Below are 27,675 nucleotides of genomic sequence, written 5' to 3' on the forward strand. Positions count from 1 at the left end.
CATCCCAACTTGTCATTTTCATCAGAGCTGTTACTGCAGGCTTTGATGTTTTCGAAGAGTTTTAGATATGGCAAGCCTTTCCTCCACAACCACAGGACAGGATATTTGTGAACAAGTGCTTAAGGTTGTAGAAAAGTTTGAACTGAATCCTTATAAATTATGTGGTGTTACAACAGATGGTGCTCCTTCCATGACAGGTAGGACAAATGGATTCACCAAGAAATTTCTAACTGCAATTGGAGCACAAGACGTAGTTGTAAGCCATTGCATTATTCACCAAGAGAGCTTGTGCACCAAAGTTCTGGATTTTGCAGAAGTCATGAAAAATGTCGTCCAATGCGTAAATTATATTCGAACACGAGGATTAAATCATCGACAATTTAAAACTTTTTAGATGAGCTGGACAGTGAGTATTCAGATGTTTTGTACTTCTCTGCTGTACGTTGGCTTAGTAGAGCTGCTACTTTGAAGAGATTCTGGAATCTGCGAGAGGAGATTAAGTTCTTCATGGAGAGCAAACGTCAGAATGTGGACTTCTTGAGCAATGAGAACTGGCTGAATGACTTAGCATTCCTCACAGACATTACACAGCATCTGTCTGATTTAAACTTAAAACTACAAGGGAAAAGTCAACTTGTGAATAAGTTGTTTGAGCATATTTGTGCTTTTGAGAAGAAATTGGAACTTTTCCAGGTTCAGTTGAGAAGAGCCATATTGACCCATTTTACATGTCTTGCAACCAGGAAACTGGAATTTCCTAATCTGGATTGAACCAAATATGGAACCAGTGTACAAAAGCTGCGTGATGAGTTTGCAAACAGATTTCCAGATTTCAGACAAACTGAAATTAGATTGAAATTGTTCGCTCAACCTTTTGATTTGGCAGTGGAAGACAGTCCTGATGATTGCCAAATGGAACTCATTGAACTGCAGGCTGACATGGACACTAAAAGGAAATTCTCTGAAAACAGTTTGCTAGACTTTTACAAACTCTGTGTACGTGAAAAGTTTCCCAATTTGTCCCGTCATGCACAAAGAATTGCCTCCCTTTTTGGTAGCACCTACTGCTGTGAGCAATTTTTCTCCAAAATGAAGCTCATCAAAACCAAATGTAGAAGTCAGCTGACTGATGAACATTTGACCAGTCAGTTAAGAGTGGCAACCACTTCTGTCAAAGCTGATATTGACAAGCTCTGCAAGGACTCTAAATTTCAAGTGTCGCACTAAAATGATCACTCATGCAAAAATATAAAATATTATTGCTTGCATTTTGAGAATTTTTTTTAATTTATTGTGCATGTACACGAATAAGCTTGTTTTTTAAGTGGCCCCGCTTGATTGATGAAGTTGGTTATATGGCCCACCGACGAAAAATGTTGCACACCCCTGTATTAAACAATGTAAACAATGAAATAAACAATAATAAAGACTCCACATGATACCTGGACGTAATTATAGAAGTACAAACGTACGTAAAACGTATTTAATGTCTATAAGTGTAAACAAATGTGATTGAAGACAAGTTTCCCCAGGGCGTTCGATTCGTAATCCGGGGGGTCGCGGTTTTGAATCTCCATCACACCAAACATGCTCGCCCTGTCACCGGCGGGTTGTTATTATGTTACGATCAATCCCACTATTAGTTGGTAAAAGAGTAGCCCAAGAGTTGGCGGTGGGTGGTGATGACTAGCTGCTTTCCCTCTAGTTTTACACTGCTAAGTTGGGAACAGCTAACTCAGATAGCCCTCGCGTAGCTGTGCGCGAAATTCAAAACATACACACATGTTACCTTCATAAATAATATTTATATGACACAACTTTCCTTAATTCCCGCAGGTTTTAGAAAACAAACAAAACTAGGTAGTATCTATAGCCTACTAAAACAAGAAAAGGTTTAGGTTTTGTTTTTGTTTTCTTAAACTTGACGAATGTATTTTGTGGATTAATCATCACGTGTCCGGGACATTTCTTTGACATACGTAGTTGCCACAGGCCATGCATTGGGATAAAATAAATTACGCACTCCCACTTACATATAAATAGTCTCTTAATATGAATCTAGAGTTCATTTGAGTTTAATTTGTGAAAAATATTCAAGTAACTAAAAATAACGCGTACCTGACGCCCTCTTGTTGTTGTTGACTTAATTAATATCCATTTGGGGTTTTATGTTGAAGATAAGTTGTGATTTTACCTATGACAAACTAGTAGATAGAAATGGTAAATATATTAAAACATCACTTAATTGGGATTTTATCTTGGGCAAACTAGCGGGGAGAGATGGTAAAGATATTAAAGTGTCATTGGTTGAGATTATATCCCGGGCAAACTAGTAGAGAAGGATGTTAAAGATAATAAAATATCACTTAGTTGGGGGCGCTTGGAGTAGGAAGGCTCAGTTTCGTTCTAGTTGGAGTGCCTGTTTTCTTCTGAGAAAGCTAACAGGCAAACTGAAAGACATATTATGTTAAGTCTAGCTTTACAAGAGAGAAAAATAGTACAATATTTGAGAAAGAGCCCGCCATGGCCAGGCGCCGGGTTCATTACTCGTAATCTAGGGGTAGTAGGTTCGAATCCTCGTCGCACCAAACATGGTCGCGCCTTCAGCCGTGGGGGCGTTGTAATATTTTGGTCAATCCTATTATTCCTTGGTAAAAAGACTAGCTGATGGTGGTTGGTGATGACTAGTTGCCTTCTCTCTAGTCTTATACCAGCGCACATAGTCATCGTGTAGCTTTAAGCGAAATTCAAAAACAAACAAACAACACAAATATTTACAAACTCTAACTTGAGCTGCGAAAACATTCATTCAGTGCTAAGTTAGGGAGAGCTAGAGCAGATAGGCCTCGTGTAGTTTTGCGCGAAATTCAAAACAAACAAAGTTCTTATGAGTTGGAATCGCTGTGTGTTATGATTGATAAATAGATTAAGTTTCCTCCTTAAGGTAAAACACTCACTACTTTCAGACCGTAACAAGTGTTTAGTGAAGTATATAAAAGGTTTTGTAGCCTTTCTTAAAGCTCGTTTTCGAGGACAACTACACAAACAAATAACATCAATATAAAATGTTTAGTTTTTGTATATTTTATGAAATGTGGACCATTAGGATTCTTTATTACAGAGTTTCAGTTCTTATCACGTAACAACATTCAGAGTTAAACATTTTCCCTGTAACAATGTCCACGTACATTTGATAAGTTGCAATAACAATAAAACAAATGTAAACTGGTATGGTGATCCTATTTTATGTCTTGACGGATCTACTGTTACTCTTATTAACTTGTATTGAGAGCAAAATAGATTCAAACATTCGATTAGTTTTCCAAAGTCACAACTTCATCTCCTCTTAAACAGCGGGCTTTATTTAGCATTACTTAGGTTTAGGTGTATTGATGATGCCTTGTTTTATGTACGAAGCTGATAAGAAAATCTGCCACAGTTCTTAATTTAACCACCGTCCATATGGAAGGCAGACAGTGAACAGCACCTTATCACCTGCCACCCAAACTAAGGGATTGACTTTTACTCTTATAACGCATCCGTATGTTAAAATGAGGGAAATATTCGTGGTTTTAGGCGTTTTCCAAATCGGCATTCTAGTTTCGATATTCAGATCTTTGTCACAGGGCCACATCCTATTGAAATTTTGAGCAACGTAATATAAATTAACAAGGCGAGAAACATCGACAATATAAATTAAGTATAATAGTCGACTAACCAAATATAAGCTGGGAGAAATTTTATGGAAAATAAAATAAATCTGTCACTTATAAAAAAAGCATGAAGTCTCTTGGAGTACTAAATAATGAATTCAGTAGGCCTAAAGTAATACGTTGCTCAATATATATATATAAAATAAATCAGTAAAGTTCGTAGGAAACACATGAAAAAAACAGCAGCTCAAGCAATAAAGATACAAAAAACTGTTCGATAAGTACATGACAAACGGAGGCTGGGTCGTATTAAAACTAGTATAAATAATCGATAGCTACTAATTTTGTTTTGTTTTGAAATTCGCACAAAGCTACTCGAGAGCTATCTGTGCTAGCCGTCCCTAATTTAGCAGTGTAAGACTAGAGGGAAGGAAGCTAGTCATCACCACTCACCGCCAACTCTAGGGTTACTCTTTACCAACAAATAGTGGTATTGACCGTCACATTATAACGCCCCCATGGCTGAAAAGGCGAGCATGTTTGGCACGACGGCGATGTGAACCAGCGACCTTCAGATTACAAGTCGCACGCCTTAACGCGCTTGGCCATGCCTGGCCCAGCTACTAATTTAAAGAATGAAATGAGCCCTGGCCCCTCACATTGTAAAAAAATATATCCTACCGATATCACTCGCAAAAAGTATCATTAAAATATTTTAACACGATATCGATGAGAAAGAAAATGATAAAGATAGATACATATATGGAAAACAAACATACTGTTCGATAAAGATAGATACATATATGGAAAACAAACATACTGTTCGATAAAGATAGATACATATATGGAAAACAAACATACTGTTCGATAAAGATAGATACATATATAGAAAACAAACATACTGTTCTCTGCAAGGGAAATACTATACATAGAAATTATTTCACAAAAAATATTTGACTTAACAATAGTTTGAGGTTTTAAATTTATTTAAGGCCTTGGGTTGCCGTTTTTACCTAATTTGGAAGATATTTATTCTTTAAAATTATTATATTTACATTGAAAATGATATAAGTATAAAATAAAAATTATTTATAATTTTGCGAACGACTATCTATCTGCAGCGTGTTAGTTTTAAAAACGACACCTATACGAACTAAATGGCAGACTCACGTGACAGAGAAACCTCGAGATTTGCAGTAGTAATCTATTCGTCGTTATTAGAAAGATCAGTTTTAGAGGTTCAAGTGTTTGAAATGAATTTTATTAAAAACGTAAGTATAGGATGTTTATTAAGAGGGAGAGATTTTTTGAAAATTAGTGTAAAAACTTATCGTATTTCCTGACGTCGAAGACGCTATTTATTTATTTATTTATTTATTTCCCCCAAAAAGTCCAACAAAGAGAGGCGTAGCTGGGATTTTCAGCGCCCGGGGGCAAAGTCAATTTTCGCGCCCCCTCGTGACAAAATGTAAGCTATAAGGGGGTCCGTCATGCTTTCCCGGAAATTTATGAGTTTTATAACATGAACACCCGCATTTCGTGGCGTATTTTAGGGTATGAAGGAGATAAAAAAGTGAAACAATTGAGACAACAATAGTATTTTGAAGATGTAATTGAATAACAGAGAAGGACAGAATGAGAAAGAAGAATACATATAAAAAATTAATGTAGAATTATTTTATACTAAAATAATAGTCAAATATAACATTGCGAACACTTAAAACATTACTTTGGATACAGTAACCTGAAAAGTTAACATAAAGTAAAAGAAACAGTTTGATATAATGTTTTGGATGTAATTCTGTAACTTCAAAGAGAAATTCTTCTTGCCTTTGCTGCTGCAAATTTATCGATTAGTTCCTCAAAATGTATGATGTCGGTGACCTCTCGCTCCACACTCAGCAAAGCCAAGGCTGACAATCTTTCCTGTCCCATGGATGATCTCAGGTAAGACAGGATAAGTTTTAACTTACTAAAAGACCTTTCACAACTGGCAATAGATGTTGCAACAGTTAGTAAGATCTGCAGACTAACTCTCAGATTTGAAAATACGTCATTCCCATACTGCACAATGAAGCGAATCAGGCCCTCTGGTGTCGAAAGCTTAACATCAGCCCTTGTCTTGAATAACATTCGGCAGTCCATTATTTCACTGAACATCTCCAAGCCATCCAAGTCTGTATCGTAAGAGCTTTCCATAAAAATGCATCTCTGTTTAAAGCTATTCTCATTAGTTGTGGACATCAGTTCCTTTATGCCTAAAAGAAAGCCAAAACTAGAGTCCAGTTTCTTCAAGCTGATGAATCTGTCTCCATTTCTGTGTGTATTTTGTCAATCATACTTTTCATCAGTCATAGCATTTCATTTTCTGCTGTGAGTCCTACATCCTCTGCTGTTTCTCCGGGTATTTTTTTCTTCTTTCTTTGCCGTCTCTCAATTTGGACATCACAAAAACTGCACAGTTCCTTTGCTTCTTTAAGAGAATTTTTGTATATGGCTTCACTATTTTCTAGGAAATACCCGTGTAAAGCCTGAATATCTTCAGCAGCATTATGGAAATTCATAGTGTGATCCTCAAGCCTTTTCTGAACCCGGTCAATCTTGGCAAGTACAGTATTCCAGAACCAAAACCAAAAACTCAAATGTTAGAATCCGATGTAACAACTGAACTGCATCACTTCTTGTATCTGAATTTTCCTCCTAATGATACGAAATATTTTCCACTAGTTCTACCAATTGTTTTAGTTGATCATGTATCGGTTTAACAACTTCTATTCTGGTACCCTAACGAGTTTCTGGCTCTGACTTCACTGATACGCCAAGAGCAGTTTTCAATCTCTCCCATCGAAGAGTTGACCGCGAAAAATAAACATAGATAGCTTGCACAGTACTGAAAAATGTCACGCCTGCTACCTCATGACTAACAGCATGAACCCCAACTATATTAAGTGTGTGGTTATCACAGTTAACAAATGTAGCCTTTGAGTTGAGTGCAGCAAGTCATTGTTGCACTCCTTATTTATGGCCAGACATTACAGATGCATTGTCGTAACACTGTGATCAAGTCTTTGAAAGGTAATTTATTCTTCTCAAGTTGTCGCAATATTATGTCTGAAATACTTTTTTTTATGGGCTTGAATGAATCCTAAGAAAGACTCCTTCACAAGTACAGTTTATTCCTCGAAGTTTATATCTACATATCTAATGGTCTCCGACATTTATTCTTGGTGAACAGCGTCAGGAGTTTATTCAAACATTATTCCACAGTATTTGGCTCTTTGGATATAACACACACAAGTGTTTCTCTAATTGTAAATGCTAAAAGCTGGATGAACTCACTCTGTATTTCTGGTGATAAATACGTAGTTGATCCTGGATTTTGCTGCCCATACAAAAGGTGACCCTTCATGACTGGATCGAACTCTACAAGAAGTTCTATAAAATTTCCAGTGTTTCTGTGACTCTCCCCTTTTTCAGTTTCAGTGGTACTTTCTCTGTGGCCTCTTAGGGCCAAATTTTGTTCGGCTAAATAGTTTATGCAACATAACTCCCTCTTAAGTACTTGTCGACATTTTTCCTTCTCTTTAGTAATTTGATTTTGAAGCTGTGCATCTATTAAACCTTCTCTTTTTTATCAGCCTCCTTTCCATTTCCTTCCATGTTGTGAAATAATCCCGATGTCTTTGGGAATTCTTATGTGCAGTAATTCTTTTCTGTTTTCTTCAGTTTTCAGTTTCCAGAGAAGAACAGTTACGAAAAAGCAGACAAAAACAAAATACTGCCCCCTACACATGGGAATACACCAACCAAGATCGATTCACCTTCTTTTCCTAATTGTTTTGTAAACCAATGCTGAAATCAATTATCTATTATTTGTTGTGCAGAAGGCCCAGCACTATTCTGAAAATAAGTCGACCCTCTCTCCACTGTGAGAAGTACATCTGACACGACTGCTTTTCCTGATGCTTTGTCAAACTTCATGTATCCAAAGTCTTAATGGTGAACCACATCAGCTATAATTTTAGTACATTTTGGATTATCTTGTTGAACTGGTAAATCATCATCGAAATCTTCTTCAGAATTTGATGAACCTTGGAATTCCATTTTATCTAAATATGGCTGTTTTGAATCGGTTTTACTGCTGTACTTCTAAGTCTTCTTGTTCAAGTTTTTTCGTAGAGTCATGTGATGTGTGTCTCGTTACATCCTCTACTGATTTTGATGTCGATGATGCAGAATCTTCTCCTCTTTTCAGAAATGCTGTCAGGATTTTGCTTCACTTCGCACATCCTTCATCTTGGGTCTTCTTTTGTTTTCTTCCTTCTGACCCACTTAATTTTCTCTGTTGTGCTCGGTTCATTTTATTGAGTATCTGTAAAAAAAAATAGAAATATAGAATTAATAACTGATCATGTTGGAACTGAATTATTGTTTATATTATAAATATTCGAACTTGTATAATTTGAAATTTTTCCCTTACATTAACATACAAATAGACGAACTTACATTTCATAATGAAACCGGAAATGACCAGTGACATTTTATACTTTTGAGATATGACTATAGACCTCTTGGAGTAACATTATGGGCGAAACATTCCCCTACTGTGCCTGGATATTTGAATTATGGAACCACCAAACGCCACGCACCCCCCCTCAACCCCGAAACCATTCATGTCAGTCTAGAAACTCAGAACTTCCCGCACACCCGCTCTAAACCCCACCTCCCCCATCTCGAAACGCGTAACTCTATCCCCGCACCTCAAGACATAAACATGTCGCACTCACGGCCCTCTTGAGGTGTGAGTAATTTTATGGAAGCCGAGTAATTACTTACTTTAATGTTATGTAATCCAGAAGCCTGAACCGTTTGGTTATTCGGATATTCTTTACCGTTGTCGTACCAATAAAACCCTGGGAAGCTTTTTTAAGAACTGCAAATATAGTATTTGCTAAAATCAGGGATTTCGTAATTTCTTATCTGCTGTATAAGAAATTATGATATTATATTATAAAGAATCATGTTTCCCGGCACATCGCTGTACTGTTACGCACTTCTCTGCTTTTAATTCCATGAGTAATAGAATAGTTATTGACGAAAGAGTTTACGCTTTCGCTTTGGTCCGAAGTTGGGTGGGATAAAAGCTAGCTATGACGCTAGGGGTAAAAGCTAGGGCGAACAGCGTGAGTAGATCAAACGAATGATCAATAGTTAATTGATTATGGTATAACGTGACTAAATCACAACCAAGTTGTGGCAAAACATGACGTTGCAACTCCCATATATGGGACATTGGGCATTAATTGGTTAAGAAAGGAAAACATTTCATTCTGAAATTCATTCCTAATTATGTAACATCAGTTTGGCGCCCCCACCTCATCCCCGATGCTGCGCCCGGGGACAGATGTCCCCCTTGCCCTCCCCTAGCTACGCCACTGCCAACAAATTTACTCTGCGTCTTCATAGACCGAAACCTAGGCCTAGCCAGTCATCCAAGCCCCTCTCTCTGTGACCCAGAATAAAATGTATAAGTTATTTAGTATTAAATTACAAATAAATAAATAAGAACAGGTCACCGTACATATGATGCTGTAATACCGACACTCTTTCTAACTCTCAGGCTTAGAATAACGTTACTACTGGTAGTAATACAGATATTCCAGTGGTAATATAAGGTATACACTTTCAAAAGGTAGATATGATAAACGTATAACTAACAAAACACAAGTAGGCAAGAGGACTCGTGTACTGTAAGTCACTAAATAATCGAAACGTCTTGGTAAAACTGATGGAAGTGCTGAGACCTGGTTCTCATGTTTATCTTTTTATACAAAGTCTGGATAATCAGAATGGGTGCGTCTGCGACGACATGAAATACGGTAATTATTTTTATACAAAGTCTGGCTAATCAGAATGGGGGTGCGTTTACGACGACATGAAATACGGTAATTAAAATAGCTATAATATTCCCTACCATTTATTCCCTCTGATTGCTTGTTTGTAGTTAATCACAGAGCTACGTAATGGATTATCTGTGCTATGCTCACCACGAATATTGAAACCCGGTTTCTAGCGTTGTAAGTTCTGAGACATACTATGACATTAAGTGGGCTTTTTGAGACATACTATGTCATTAGGTGGGCTTTCTGAGACATACTATGTCATTAGGTGGGCTTTTTGAGACATGCTATGTCATTAGGTGGGATTTTTGAGACATGGTATGTCATTAAGTGGGCTTTTTGAGACATGGTATGTCATTAGGTGGGCTTTTTGAGACATATTATGTCATTAGGTGGGCTTTTTGAGACATATTATGTCATTAAGTGGGCTTTTTGAGACATGCTATGTCATTAAGCGGGCTTTATTGTTTCTTTTTTTTTATTAACATTGGAAGATGATTCGTAAATGTTTTCATTAAAGCTACGTGTGGATGTATGTTTTATTGAACTTCAATTACGTAAGTTGTAACAGAAATTGGTTTGATTCTGTTGAGATAATGATAAAGAAACAGATTTATATATAATTGCACCAATTACTACGTTTAATGATAACTAAGGTCATGTAATATCTTGATTTCTAAACACAAAGTCACACAATGTGCCCACCATGAATATTGAAACCTAATTTTTAACATTAAAATCTTTATCGCTGAACCACGTGTCATGCTGATATATATTTATAATAGTTGTAAGCTGTTTTTGTTTAATTGGTTTTAACACACATTACTGATGGATATGATGCATTAGATAAATGTTTAACTCTTAACATTACTAGTATATAATAGTGGCCAATATATATATATACATAGTTTTAGAAGTGTTATTTAAAAATAATATTATTATTGTTCCCATTGTCTTATTGTTTAAGAAATATGTACCAAGTGTAGTTTAGAAGCTTTCAGTGTTCGGTAGTGTTGTCAAAACTCCGACTTTATCTAGTAATGACAACAGTACAGAAATAAGCAGAAAATAAAGGGTGGTGGAAGATATGAAACACCCTATAATATCATATTCAGTATTTTTAATTTTTCATTGTTATCAGCGTATGAGTGTGTGTTACCTAAGTTTAAAATGTTTATTATCTCTGATATGAAACGTTCTTTGACGTTAAATCAATGGATGTTTCTCCCCCTATACCGTGCTAACAGAAATCAAGTTGATTGGTTCTATCAATCAAAAAAGCTTTGTATTTGATTAAAACATATACGGGATCAGTCACTGGCTTTTAAAACATAACTGGAAAATAGCCTTAAGACATTTAGCAACATAGAGGATTTTCCACTATAATCAAAATCACTACTTGATTTCTGGAACAGATTATAAAATGTCGAAAATAATCCAATTATTTTAAGTTTATAAACTTTTTGAAATAAAATAATTGGTTATAAAAGTTCAACTGACTTTCACATAAGATTATACATATTTTTTTTTAATTTCTCAACAGATTTGTGGAATATAACGTTTACAAACGTACTTTAAGTAAGCTTAATAAACTCATTTATTCTTTGGGAGATTTGAAGCTGCAGAATTCTGTTACCGTATGAAAAGTACTGGAAAATTAATAACATTGATTATTTGTGTCTACAAATAAACATACACTTCGACTATCAGGCCTACAAGTGAAAATTTGTACAATGTACAATGGTACACAATGAATATCTGTACTCTGTCCACTGCGGATAGCGAATCCAGGATTTTAACGTTTATTTAGGCAAACTTGCAGTAATATATGCACCAAGCAGTAAAACCCACACTTAGACACCTGTAAAGCCCTTTCAGCCGTATGGGCGTTATAATGTAACAGTTAATCCCACTATTTTTGGTGAAAGAGTAGCCCAAGAGTTGGCGGTGGGTGGTGATGACTAGCTGTCTTCCCTTTAGTTTTACATTGCTAAATTAGGGACGGATAGCGCAGATAGCTCTCGTGTAGCTTTGCACGAAATTCAAAACAAAATAACAAAACACGCGAGAAACTCTACTGTTCAGCATGTTCTGTTACCAGTTTAATCGGTTTGTTTGTTGTTAAGCAAAAAAAAAAAAACATGCAATGGGCTATTTGTGATTTGCCCACCACCGATATTGAAACCTCATTTAAAGCCTTAAGACACCCTGAGATTTACAGATAAGCCAATAGGAGACAGTCTAAGTGGTCTTATGAAAAGACGATATAGTTTGATTACGCTATGAAATATTAATAGGGTTATAATATTTCTATATGCATTATGTCCGCCTAGTACAGCGATAAATCTACGGATTTACAACCTTCAAGTAAGGGGTTGGATTCCTCTCGGTGAGCTCAGCTCGATGTGGCTTTGCTATTAGGAAATATATTCTATATATGCTTTGAAAAGAATTTATAACATTTGATATATATATATATAAGTATTTGTTGTTTATTCAGATTTTAAGAAGAATAAATCAAAAGTTGAAACTGTCCATTTTCTTACCGTCGGTAGTATTTTAAGCCGATTTTCATGAAGTTCCGACAGTTGTTCAAGTTGAAATATAGCAAAAGGAAATAATTTAAGAAATTTGATTTCTTAAAGTTCATGAAACAATAAAACGATGTGACAACGAATCAAGAATGATAACGTTTCAACGTTCTTCATCAAAACTACTAAACATTTGAAACTCCCATATTTTTATTTATTCTACTACGCATTTACATTAAAATATTGATGTTTGTTTGTTCTGTAAAATTGCTGTAATTTCAGTAATTTTGTTTTACCATTCTTAATAGGATCTCTAACTTGCACTGTGCATCATGATATATATGTGATAAATGTATTGGAAAAATAAAATTACCTTTCAAACTAATCGCCATTGCCAGGTGTTAAGGCGAACAACTTACCAAACTCCGTCGCACCAAACATGTTCACTCTTTCAGCCGTGGGGGCGTTATAATGTGACGGTCAATCCCATTATTTGTTTTTTAAAGAGTAGTCAAGGTGTTGGCGGTGAGTAGCGATGACTAGCTTCCTTCCCTCTAGTCTTAAGCTGCTAAATTAGAGACGGCTAGCGCAGATATCCCTCGTATAGCTTTGCGCGAAATTCAAAAACAAACAAACCATCGGAAATCGCATATATGGTTTAGGTAACTTGCAACTTGTTCAGGCAGCTTGACTCGCAATCTGAGGATCGTGCATTTGTAGTTCCGTTACCAACCATGATCCTTTCAGCCGTTGGGACGTAATAACGTCCCGGTTAATCCCAATATTCGTTGGTAAAAAGCAGAAAAAGAGTTGGCTGTGGGTAGTAGCGGCTAGCTACCTTCCCTTTAGTCAATCATCTCTACGTTAGGGATGGACAGCTGGTACAAGTACCTCTCACGTAGCTCAACAATCCACAACTTATACTGGAAAGATTTTATTATGAAACTTCATAATTACAGAATTGAGGAAGAACAAGAGAAACATATGTTTAAAAAGTTGATAAACTATTAAAAACTAGACCGACTGGAAACTTTATAAATAAATAGATGTTTACAAACAAATCCAGAAATGTTTTAATTGACAAACTTTAGGTCACTTCCGGTTCTGCTACAAACCATCTCAGTCTGTTCCTGATGGTGTCTTTACTGGTGAAACTGTGGTCGTAACCAATGAAGTACGTATGAAAGATTCTTGTTGTCAATTGTGCAGACTCGACAAGTTTATGTGCTGGCCAAGGTTACAGTTGTCTCATTCCTTGTCTATATAGAGATGGTGAAACATTAAATGTATTTGGTTACAAAAAACAACATATTTTGTTCTCTAGAATAAAAATAGTTTATGTCAATTCTTGTAACCGTTGAAACTCTCTCTTAGCAAACTGAAGTTTAACACTTTGATGACTGAATAGTTGACCCTTATTTTAAGAATTGAGAGTTCCAACCACCAGGTTTCGCCAGACCAATCTTACCAATCAACCAACGTTGAACTCTTTTCTTAGAGTAGGAGTATAGGATTTCGACACTTGTTTTCAAAACAAAGTTTAAAGAGGATATTCCAAACCTAAGTTGACATCTTAGGTTGATACATTTAATGTCGATTTATTAAATCAGCTAAATAGTTTCTAATCTAGCCTGTCGTTTTAAAATTAGTAGCGATTAGCCCTCTCAGCTCTTGTGTGGCTCTGCGCGAGTATCTGGAACAAACAAAACATTTCGAACGTCAGAGACACCTGGCCTGTGGCAGCACTCTTCAAAAAGTAAATATTGTTTCACCCGGTTATCAAGTTTCCAAATGATTCTTTTAAGTGCAAAGTTACACAAGGGCTATCTACAGGGATCGAAAATGAATTTTCAGCGTTATAGTTACGTTATAGTGAAATCGGTATCTTATTAATTAGATCCTAATTACAACAAATAAATTAATCATTTTCAGATGTAAATGCTTACGTAAAGTTTTTATATATGTCTACTATGATCGCTTTTTGACTAAAGGTGTCTTTAAAGAGTAACTTGTAGGGTTTGTTTCTGTTTCTTTGAGCACATGACGAACTTCTTGAATAAACTTGGAACAAACAACAGTTCTCTTCTGATCTACCTGAGTGGTGTTAAGTGATAGCAAATAAAAAAGCTTTAAGGTTTCCAAAGTTTCATTTTCGTAAATAATACACGTGTTGCTAGCAAGAAGAAGTTATTCCATTAAACATTTTAACATACTATCCCAGAAGCAAGATCTTCTCTCTGTGTTTGTTTTGAACTGTTTTGGAAACACCGTGAAGCGTGATGTTATCGTACGCTCAATAAGCAGACTAATTGTAAATGATTTCAGACCAAGGCAACTAACATAAAAGGTGTAATATACTCGTTTACTTTATTCATTTAATCGGTTGGAGAAGCATAAATAACGCGTACGTTAAAACCAGAAACTGAACTTCTGATTTTCATCTGAATTTCGAATTATTTCTTAATTAAAGAGGTGGCGCTTTTACTTCGATATAAAATATGTTGATCCCAAAATAAGAGGAACTGAGTAGAAAATAAGAAAATGTCTGTTGACAAATGACTTGATATGAAATCAAAACAATTTTTTTTAACCCTTAAACGGCGGCCATCATCAGTTGATGTCGCTACTTACAACATTCACGCATTTTAAGGGCTAATGCAAACTTTGATGTATTTGTCTTCCCATCTTTTGGACAAAAATAAGACTATTTGTCATACAGAACGAACTCTAACTTATATGTTTACATTTTCTAAATCAAGGTTGACTATTGGAAGAGGGGGCAGAAGTTATTCTAAATTCAGAAGATATAAAACTAAATTTATAAAATGCTATATCCGAATGTCAGTCGCACAAACTGATACCTTAAAATTAAATACTTTAACGTCGAACTGTTCTCGTTGAAAGCTAAGCCTTACTTGGTAAGACTTCCAAATGACGTGAATTATGTGAAAAGTCCACTTATAAACCTTTCTAAGCCTTAATTGTATAAATAAATGATAATGTTTTGAAATGTGTGTTTTGAAGGCATCTACGCATAATATTTTATTATCTGATGCACAGGTTTATTTCACACTTAAATTCACTCTACTCACACATCGAATGATTGAGTAATTTACAGAGGGAAATGGTAGATGTTTATTATATAGGTGGAGAAACTATTATATCTATGCACTGCTGTCCTTAAATGTGCCCTGGGGAAGGCATCCAGATGGCACTACCATATCAACAACAGTACGCTAAGGAATTCACTTTTCACTCATATAATGATATAAAACTTAATAGTACGGGGAATATTTTGTGGAGAACAACACATTGGTTTTGTTTGAAAGACAAAACAATGTGCACAGTTGTCTTTGATTTTCAAGTGTTAGAGCTACTCATGTGCCGCAACAGGTCCTTGAGTCCAGCACACTCATGACAAGGCTACATCGAAATGCTCACACTTGAAGTGATCTATGTCACAGGAGACGGAAGTTCAACTTGGTAAGGTTCAGTAGTATAGAGCAGGGTAAGATCTATAGATGAGGGTAAGCATACAATACAGATAACGATGATATTCTTACGTGACTGTGTGCATGTAGTTTTTTGTTTTTGAATTTCGCTACATGAGGGCTATTTGTGCTAGCCGTCATCACTTTAGCAGTGTAAGACCAGATGAAAGGCAGGTTGTCATAACCACCCACCGCCAACTCTTGGGATACTCTTTTACCAACGAATAGTGGTATTGACCGTCACGTTATAATGCCCCCACGACTAGTGTGACTGAGATTCGAACTCGCGACCCTCGGATTACAAATATATGTAGTCTCCAATTCTGTGTAAAACGTCACAGAATAGCTTGTCAAGAGTAATAGAGACAGCTTTAACATTTTGTCAACAGAAAAAGAGATTTAACAGTTTGTTAGAAGTAATAGACACAGATTCAAGAGTTGGTTGACAACAATAGACACATAAATTTAACAGCTTCTTAACTATAATAGATACTTAGATTTAGCAGTTTGTTAGCAGTAATAAATACATAGATTTAACAGCTTGTTAACAGCAATAGACATACAGATTTAACAGTTTAACAACTATAATACATAGACAGATTTAACAGCTTGTCAACTATAATACACACGTAATTGAACAGTTTGTTAACAGTAATAGACACGTAATTTAACAGTTTGATAGATAAATAGTTGCCGCAGTTTTCTAGGAACTTTTCATCTTTTTTTTCTCTGAGAGATATTCTTACATAATTTACTATAATATTCTAGACACAAGAATTTTTCAATAAAAAATATAAATTTCTAATTCCTTGTATTAACTTTCTTTTCTTGTAAGGTATAATGATATCGAATATTGGTGAATTTTCAAAGAAGTGATGACTTGAACGTTGGGAGTTTAATGAAATGAGTTCCATATTATGAAGCTTACATCAAGAGTATCTTTCTCGTCGAACAATAAGAAAATAAAGTTTACATCAAGTGTATCTTTCTCGTCGAACAATAAGAAAATAAAGTTTACATCAAGAGTATCTTTCTCGTCGAACAATAAGAAAATAAAGTTTGCATCAAGAGTATCTTTCTCATCGAACAATAAGAAAATAAAGTTTACATCAAGAGTATCTTTCTCGTCGAACAATAAGAAAATAAAGTTTACATCAAGTGTATCTTTCTCGTCGAACAATAAGAAAATAAAGTTTACATCAAGAGTATCTTTCTCGTCGAACAATAAGAAAATAAAGTTTACATCAAGAGTATCTTTCTCGTCGAACAATAAGAAAATAAAGTTTACATCAAGACTATCTTTCTCGTCGAACAATAAGAAAATAAAGTTTACATCAAGAGTATCTTTCTCGTCGAACAATAAGAAAATAAAGTTTACATCAAGAGTATCTTTCTAGTCCAACAAAAAGAATATAAAGTTTACATCAAGTGCATCTTTCTAGTCGAACAATAAGAAAATAAAGTTTACATCAAGAGTATCTTTCTAGTCGAACAATAAGAAAATAAAGTTTGCTTCAAGTGTATCTTTCTAGTCGAACAATAAGAAAATAAAGTTTACATCAAGTGTATCTTTCTAGTCGAACAATAAGAAAATAAAGTTTGCTTCAAGTGTATCTTTCTAGTCGAACAATAAGAAAATAAAGTTTACATCAAGTGTATCTTTCTAGTCGAACAATAAGAAAATAAAGTTTACATCAAGTGTATCTTTCTAGTCGAACAATAAGAAAATAAAGTTTACATCAAATGTATCTTTCTAGTCGAACAATAAGAAAATAAAGTTTACATCAAGTGTATCTTTCTAGTCGAACAATAAGAAAATAAAGTTTACATCAAGTGTATCTTTCTAGTCGAACAATAAGAAAATAAAGTTTACATCAAGTGTATCTTTCTAGTCCAACAATAAGAAAATAAAGTTTACATCAAGTGTATCTTTCTAGTCGAACAATAAGAAAATAAAGTTTACATCAAGTGTATCTTTCTAGTCGAACAATAAGAAAATAAAGTTTACATCAAGTGTAACTTTTTTGTCGAAGAATAAGAAAATAAAGTTTACATCAAGTGTATCTTTCTAGTCCAACAATAAGAAAATAAAGTTTACATCAAGTGTATCTTTCTAGTCGAACAATAAGAAAATAAAGTTTACATCAAGTGTATCTTTCTAATCCAACAATAAGAATATAAAGTTTACATCAAGTGTATCTTTCTAGTCGAACAATAAGAAAATAAAGTTTACATCAAGAGTATCTTTCTAGTCCAACAATAAGAAAATAAAGTTTACATCAAGTGTATCTTTCTAGTCGAACAATAAGAAAATAAAGTTTACATCAAGTGTATCTTTCTAGTCCAACAATAAGAATATAAAGTTTACATCAAGTGTATCTTTCTAGTCGAACAATAAGAAAATAAAGTTTACATCAAGTGTATCTTTCTAGTCGAACAATAAGAAAATAAAGTTTACATCAAGTGTATCTTTCTAGTCGAAGGATAAGAAAATAAAGTTTACATCAAGTGTATCTTTCTAGTCGAACAATAAGAAAATAAAGTTTACATCAAGTGTATCTTTCTAGTCGAACAATAAGAAAATAAAGTTTACATCAAGTGTAAATTTTTTGTCGAAGAATAAGAAAATAAAGTTTACATCAAGTGTATCTTTCTAGTCCAACAATAAGAAAATAAAGTTTACATCAAGTGTATCTTTCTAGTCGAACAATAAGAAAATAAAGTTTACATCAAGTGTATCTTTCTAGTCGAACAATAAGAAAATAAAGTTTACATCAAGAGTATCTTTCTAGTCGAACAATAAGAAAATAAAGTTTACCTCAAGTGTATCTTTCTAGTCCAACAATAAGAAAATAAAGTTTACATCAAGTGTATCTTTCTAGTCGAACAATAAGAAAATAAAGTTTATATCAAGTGTATCTTTCTAGTCCAACAATAAGAAAATAAAGTTTGCTTCAAGTGTATCTTTCTAGTCGAACAATAAGAAAATAAAGTTTACATCAAGTGTATCTTTCTAGTCCAACAATAAGAAAATAAAGTTTACACGAATTTTGTTAAGCCTACTTAGGCCAAACCTTTCGATACGACTATACTTTTCTTCTTCTAAGTTCACAAATCTTTAAATTTATCGTGATTTTTTTAGAAATTCAGTTTATATTTAACTCTGCTTTTCTTTATGTAGAAAAGAAATTTGCATTTTTTTTTTTTTGGAAGCGATATAATGTTTTTTATTAAATTATATTAGGGTTCGTTTTTTTTGAGGTTTTCTAAAAATAAAGAAATCGAAGCTTTAATACTTAATTTTGTTTAAAAATACGAAAATGACATTAAATAATTTCCTTTTTTTTTAAATAACGATGAAAGTTTGATTTTTTAAAAAAATCCCTTTTACAAAGTGCCTGATTTTACAACATTAAATATGAAATTATCGATTATATTGATTTGTTAGGAAAAAATAGTAAGATTTAGACTTTGTTAACGATATTCGATCGTTGTCCAGGCCCGGCATGGCCAAGTGTGTTAAGGCGTGCGACTCGTAATCTGAGGGTCGCGGGTTCGCATCCCCGTCGCGTTAAACATGCTCGCCCTTTCAGCTGTGGGGGAGTTATAATGTGACGGTCAATTCCACTATTCGTTGGTAAAAGAGTAGCCCATGAGTTGGCGGTGGGTGGTGATGACTAGCTGCCTTCCCTCTAGTCTTACACTGCTAAATTATGGACGGTTAGCACAGATAGACCTCGAGTAGCTTTGTTCGAAATTCAATAACAAACAAACAAGCTATCGTTTCCAACAGCTAAAAAGTAATTCTCTTACAACAGGACACAAATAAACTTGCATGTGAAATGTGAACCACAACAACTTTCTTCATTTCAGAATTTTAACTGAAAATTCCTGTTTGTTTTTATGTTCTTATTTCTCTCATTTTAAGAAGTAAAGTAATATCGACAGTAGATAGAATAGTTACGACAACTCTACACTGAAATCTCGAGAGTTGCGTCAAGTGCATGTTTCTAGGAAATATTCCTCAACCCGACCCAGCATGGTCAGGTGATTAAGGCACTCGACTTGTTATTTGAGGGTTGCGGGTTTAAATCCCCGTCACACCAAACATGCTCGTCCTTTTAGAGTTAGGGACGTTATAATTTCACACTCAATCCCACTGTTCGATGGTAAAAGATTAGTCCAAGAATTGACGGTGGGTGGTGATGACTAATAGCCTTTTCTCTAGTCTTAAACTGCTAAATTAAGAACGGCTAGCGTAGATAGCTCTCGTATAGCTTTGCACGAAATTCAAAACATATTAAACATCCTTTTAGCTGCAAAGGCGATATGACGTGATCGTCAAACCTACTATTCAATGGTAAAAAGAGTAACCCAAGAGTTGGCGGTGGGGGGTGATGACTAAGTCCTTCACTCCAGTGGCTAAGCTACACGTTAGCTTAGCCACTGTGTATTATAAATAAGTAACTGTACATTACTACTTATTATTTGTATATAACTAATACACTGCTACTTAGGGACGTCTACTATAGATAGCCCTCGTGTAGCTTTGCGCGAGAAAACAAACAAATTCTAGAGAAGTAGCTTTCACAAACATTATGTAAAACACCAAGAGTATATATTTTGTAATTTTAATATAAAACATCAAGGGTGTAGCTTTGGTAATTTAAATAAAAAACACCAGTTTTGAATCACTCAAAAAGTTAATAATTTTATGCAAATTGAATGTCAAATCTAGGATTGCGTTTATTTCTTAGTGAAAGTGAATCGTTGAGATTGTAATGAAAAATGTTGTATCTCTTTCAAAGTTTTAAAAAAGAAACTTTCTCTCATCGAGAATAATAACAACTTTAACGAATCTCTAATGAGTTTTTACATTTGGGAATTGTTATTGAAAACTCCTATTTTTCTAGGCTTTTGTTTTGTTTGTCTTTTCTTATAAAAGTATTGTTAAACCGAATATCACATCTTACTCGAATCTTGTTTCCAAAGTCCATTCTCTGGATTCCTCCGTTTACATTGACGTTCCAGATGTCTGCAAAGTTTTCATCGTTTTTTTTTATGCTGTACTGTGGTAAAAAAAAATCACCAAACATCTGCAGCTTTTAAACTATCTCAAAATAATAGCCTTTGATTTCCAAATAATTTATTCTTTCTTTACCCATTACTTACATATCAAGTTTAGTGTTTAGTGTTTTATGTTTCACTTCATCTATTTAAAGCTGAAACAGACTCAGTTTAGACTGTGTCAAAACTGTTTGTTCATTTCAAAAAGAGAATAAACACAACAACATCCAACTGAACTACAATTATGAAAAGGTCTTCGAGTTATATTGTTTGTAATCTTTTCTCCTTTAAAAATAGTGAACTTGTTCTAAATAATGAAGGGTAAAAACCACGATTGTATTCAAGTTTGTATATCGGGCTGCGGATCCAAAGACCCAAGGTACAAGCAGTGGTTTACCACCGAACACGCACTATACTTTATAACTAAGCTGCTTAACTTAAGAGTAGTCACGTGGATTGGAGTATTTACAATTGTTTGAACAATCTCAGCTTATCAGTTAAAATTAGAAATGTCGATGTCAGAATTTTATAACCTCTGACCTACCCGTAATAAGCTCATGTGTAACGTAACGTTTAACTCAGAGTTAAAATGTCAGATACTTAGGATTTATCCATTTTCCGTCTTTCTTGAAAAATTGTAAACACAATTGGTATTTAAATATATACATATAAAAAACTATTACATGTATTTATATAATAAAACTTTCCATCTCTCAAAAAACTCAATGTCCATCATATGAGAGATGGTGGGATGTTGCTCATAACTTGCTGCCATCCTTCTAGTCCATCAGCTAAACCGTTACGGGCAAGTTACATGAACTAAATCTGTTTACTTTCGGAATAAGAAAGTAACGTAAATATCACACAAGAACTGCGCACCTCTTCTGTCAAAAAGTACTGTTCTTAAAAAAATCAAATTTTATAATAGAATTGAAAAGATAGAGGGATTTTGTAGAAAAGAAATTGAACTTTATAAATATATAACATAGTAAAGGAATAACTAAATATATATATTTAACTCGAACTTTAAATACATAACATTATAAAGAAACAACTAAATATATATTTAACTCCATCTATAAGTATATAACATTATAAAGGGACGAATAACTCCATCTATAAGTATATAATATTATAAAGGGACGAATAAATGTGTATATTTAAATCGAGGTATAAATATATATCACTATAAATGAAAAACGAAATGTGCATATTTAAATAAAAGTGTAAATATGTAACATAAAGGAACAACTAAATATGTATAATCAACTTGAAGTATAAATACATGGAAAGAACTAAGGATGTATATTTAACTAGAAGTAAATAATATTATAAAATAACAACTAAATGTGTGTATTTAACTGGACCTAGAAATATATGATATATGAAAGGAATGACTAAAAATAGATATTTAAATAAAACTATAAATATAGAACATTACAAAAAGAGTGTGTGTTTTTCTTATATCAAAGCCACATCAGACTCTCTGCTGAGCCCACCGACGGGAATCGAAGCACAGATTTTAGCGTTTTAAATCCATAGACTTATCGCTGTAATAGCAGATAGTCCTTATTAAGGAAAATTAAATGTGTATGTTTAACAAAATATCTAACACTAAAGAATGAACTAAAGGTGTATTTAACTGGAATTATGAATAAATACATAACATTATACATGAAGCCACTAAATGTGTATATTTAACTAGAAGTATAAACATATCATATTATCAAGGAACAACTAAATGTGTATAGTTAAATAAAACCATAAACATATAACCTTATAACGACTAAATATGTCTATTTAACTAGAACTATAAATGTATAATATTATACAGAAACGACTACATATGTATATCTAACTAGTATTATAAATATATAACTCATAATGAAACGACTAAATGTGTGTATTTAACTAGAAGTATAAATACATAGTACTATAGAGGTACAAGTAAAGGTGTATATTTTACTAGAAGTATAAATACATAGTACTATAGAGGTGCAAGTAAAGGTGTATATTTTACTAGAAGTATAAATACATAGTACTATAGAGGTACAAGTAAAGGTGTATATTTAACTAGAAGTACAAATACATAGTACTATAGAGGTACAAGTAAAGGTGTATATTTTACTAGAAGTATAAATACATAGTACTATAGAGGTACAAGTAAAGGTGTATATTTTACTACAAGTATAAATACATAGTACTATAGAGGTACAAGTAAAGGTGTATATTTAACTAGAAGTATAAATACATAGTACTATAGAGGTACAAGTAAAGGTGTATATTTAACTAGAAGTATAAATACATAGTACTATAGAGGTACAAGTAAAGGTGTATATTTAACTAGAACTACCACTATATAACATTATAAAGAAACAACTAAATGTGTATATTCAAACAGACCCATAAATAAATAACATAAAGAAACTTTATAAAGGAACAACTAAATATTTATATTTAACTACAACTATAAATATCTATTATTATGAAGGAAATCCTAAATGTGTATTTAACTAGAATTATCAATCAATATATAACATTGTATAGACACGACTAAATATGTATATCTATCTAGTAATATAAATATATCACTTTATAAATGAACTACTAAATATGTATATTTAAATATAAATTCATAACATTATAAAGGAGTGTGTATTTTTCTTATAGCAAAGCCACATCAGACTATCTGCTAAACTCACAGAGGGCAATCGAACCCCAGATTTTAACGTTGTAAAATCATAGACTTACCGCTGTAATAGCGGGTAGTTGTTATAAAGGATGAACTAAACGTGTGTATTTAACAAGAATTATAAATATCTAACACTAAAGGATGAACTAAACGTGTGCATTTAACAAGAACTATAAATATCTAACGCTAAAGGATGAACTAAACGTGTGTATTTAACAAGAACTATAAATATCTAACACTAAAGGATGAACTAAACGTGTGTATTTAACAAGAACTATAAATATCTAACGCTAAAGGATGAACTAAATGTGTATATTTAACAAGAACTATAAATATCTAACGCTAAAGGATGAACTAAACGTGTGTATTTAACAAGAACTATAAATATCTAACACTAAAGGATGAACTAAACGTGTGCATTTAACAAGAACTATAAATATCTAACGCTAAAGGATGAACTAAACGTGTGTATTTAACAAGAACTATAAATATCTAACACTAAAGGATGAACTAAACGTGTGTATTTAACAAGAACTATAAATATCTAACACTAAAGGATGAACTAAACGTGTATATTTAACAAGAACTATAAATATCTTACACTAAAGGATGAACTAAACGTGTATATTTAACAAGAACTATAAATATCTAACACTAAAGGATGAACTAAACGTGTATATTTAACAAGAACTATAAATATCTAACCCTAAAGGATGAACTAAACGTGTGTATTTAACAAGAACTATAAATATCTAACACTAAAGGATGAACTAAACGTGTGTATTTAACAAGAACTATAAATATCTAACACTAAAGGATGAACTAAACGTGTGTATTTAACAAGAACTATAAATATCTAACGCTAAAGGATGAACTAAACGTGTGTATTTAACAAGAACTATAAATATCTAACACTAAAGGATGAACTAAACGTGTGTATTTAACAAGAACTATAAATATCTAACGCTAAAGGATGAACTAAACGTGTGTATTTAACAAGAACTATAAATATCTAACACTAAAGGATGAACTAAACGTATGTATTTAACAAGAACTATAAATATCTAACACTAAAAGGATGAACTAAACGTGTGTATTTAACAAGAACTATAAATATCTAACACTAAAGGATGAACTAAACGTGTGTATTTAACAAGAACTATAAATATCTAACACTAAAAGGAACAACTAAATGTATATATTTAACAAGAACTATAAATATCTAACATTAAAGAATAAACTAAACGTGTGTATTTAACAAGAACTATAAATATCTAACACTAAAAGGAACAACTAAATGTGTATTTAACTAGAACTATGAATAAATATATAATATTATTAAGAAATAATTAAATGTGTATACTTAACTGGAAGTATGAATATATAACATTATGAAGGAATAACTAAATGTGTATTTAAATAGAACTCTAAATAGGTATTATAAAGGAACAGTTAAATATGTCTATGTAACTAGAATTATAAATATATAACATTATGAAGGAATAACTAAATGTGTATTTAAATAGAACTCTAAATAGGTATTATAAAGGAACAGTTAAATATGTCTATGTAACTAGAATTATAAATATATAACATTATGAAGGAATAACTAAATGTGTATTTAAATAGAACTCTAAATAGGTATTATAAAGGAACAGTTAAATATGTCTATGTAACTAGAATTATAAATATATAACATTATGAAGGAATAACTAAATGTGTATTTAAATAGAACTCTAAATAAGTATTATAAAGGAACGGTTAAATATGTCTATGTAACTAGAATTATAAATATATAACATTATGAAGGAATAACTAAATGTGTATTTAAATAGAACTCTAAATAGGTATTATAAAGGAACAGTTAAATATGTCTATGTAACTAGAATTATAAATATATAACATTATGAAGGAATAACTAAATGTGTATTTAAATAGAACTCTAAATAAGTATTATAAAGGAACGGTTAAATATGTCTATGTAACTAGAATTATAAATATATAACATTATGAAGGAATAACTAAATGTGTATTTAAATAGAACTCTAAATAGGTATTATAAAGGAACGGTTAAATATGTCTATGTAACTAGAATTATAAATATATAACATTATGAAGGAATAACTAAATGTGTATTTAAATAGAACTCTAAATAGGTATTATAAAGGAACGGTTAAATATGTCTATGTAACTAGAATTATAAATATATAAAATTTTAATGTAATAAGAATAATATGTGATGATATTAGTGTTGTGGCACAGTTTATAATTCCTTTTACGAATATTTGGCCTTAATAACCTACAAAAATGTTTAATAATAACAAAACATTCTGTGTACGAATACGTCAGTTGGTAAAGCGACATAGAGAACTAGTAAGTAGCTTTAACATTACAAATGTTTTTTATTCTGAAAACATATCCAAGTCTGGCGTCACTGATGTTTTTAAATATAATTTATCCAACCGACGTTTCCTTGGTTACCGAGTTCTATCTGTTTCAAACTTGGCTACTAGAAACATAATACAATTGTCACTTGATAATCCTTCGCTTATCTTCAAATGTTTTTAAACAATGACCTTTCATAAATATTAGAAAAAGGAGAAAGCTTACATGTCAAGACTCTTACGAAGAACATCTCGGAATAAAGAGAAGTCATTATAAAGGTCAGGTGTTGGAGAATGTTAACTCATAGAACGGAGGATATGTTATCTGTCTCTGTGTGTATCGATTTCATGCTACTATATTGGTGTTTTTACACAAAAATAAATATAAACGTATATAATTTCTACGTAAGATATGGCACGTGCTCATATTCCTTTCCTGATTCCTCGTGATAGAACTCGTGGCCTAATGCTATTCACAATGGTTGATAACTTCAGTTTGTGTCCAAAATAACATCTCCACGACGTTGGAATAACTGTTACTCCTATTGTTTTGTGGTTGTTAAACGAAAGGCTTCATGATGAGCTATTTGTGTTGTGTTTAAAACAGGTATCGAAATCTGTTTTTGTTTTGTTGGGTTATAAATGTGTGGAGTTACAGATGACACACCTGGGGGACGAAAAATATTAATATTCATTGAAAAAAATTCGTTATATACCATGTGCGAACGTGTGTTTCCTTATAGCAAAAACATATCGAGCTATATGCCATATCCACCGAAGGGAATTGTACCTCTGATTTTAACGATGTAAATAAGACGTCTTCACGCTGTCCCACTGGGGGACATTGTTATAGAAAATACAGCCCAGCGGTTAGGGCGATCCACTCACAACCTGGGAATCCCAGTTCACCAAAATGCTCACTCATTCAGCCGTGTAGGAGTTATAATGTGACGGTCAGTCCTACTATTCAGTGGTAAAAGCATAGCTAGCTCAAGAGACAATTGCTTGTTTTAAAACTGAAGTTCAAATATCTGGACTGAATGATCAAATACAGCAGTTGTTTATTTTAATACCAAAGTTGAAACAAATGGGTTTGACAATCAGAGATAATGGGATTTTTTTAGTACCAAAGTTTAAACAACTGGGTTGGACGATAAGAGATAAAAGTTATTTTATTCGTCATTTCACTTCAGTCCAGAGGACACTTTTCCTTCATGAGTTAATAATAGCTGTGGAATGAATTAGCAGCCATACTGCACCGAAGGAAAGGCCTAACTTATTTTACAAGAAGAAGAGTTGGCTAAAAGGTATCTTTAGCTGTGATATATATATACGTGTTTCATAGAGATGACTTTCCATAAGAAACCTCACACAACTTTATTGTTTGAAACATTATTTTAAATGACGTACGAGAACCTAAAAGTAACCGTTTAAGCACTGACAGATGACAAATACTGGAATCCAAGAAACAAAACATGTGTGAAAACAAATCACATAAACTTCGATGTTTTCCACGTTACTCTTTTCCATTTCGGATTCCGTGTGTAAAAATAGCATTTTAAATCTATATGTTGTCTCTCAGAAGTCATTATCCAAGAGGCCTTTCGTAGAATACCACAATTTGTCAGAAAGTAAAACTGTGTTTTGCTTGATTTCAAATTTTGTTCGACACTTCACTGGCACTAGAGATTAGGAAACATGTGACACTGATTTCCTTTCAAAATAAATAATATTAGTTTTACCTTAACTAGCAAATAATGCACAAAGATTTAAATCAATTAGAATATGGTAGAGAAGGTTTAACATTAACTAGAATATGGTAGAGAAAGATATAACGTAAGTAGAAGATAATAGAAAAGGATTAACATTAAATAGTAGATAACAGAGAAGGATTTAAATCACCTAGAAGATGGTAGAGAAGGATTAACATTAAATAGTAGATAACAGAGAAGGATTT

This window comes from Tachypleus tridentatus, chromosome 12 (genome assembly GCF_004210375.1).
Source record: "Tachypleus tridentatus isolate NWPU-2018 chromosome 12, ASM421037v1, whole genome shotgun sequence".
Taxonomy (NCBI): domain Eukaryota; kingdom Metazoa; phylum Arthropoda; class Merostomata; order Xiphosura; family Limulidae; genus Tachypleus; species Tachypleus tridentatus.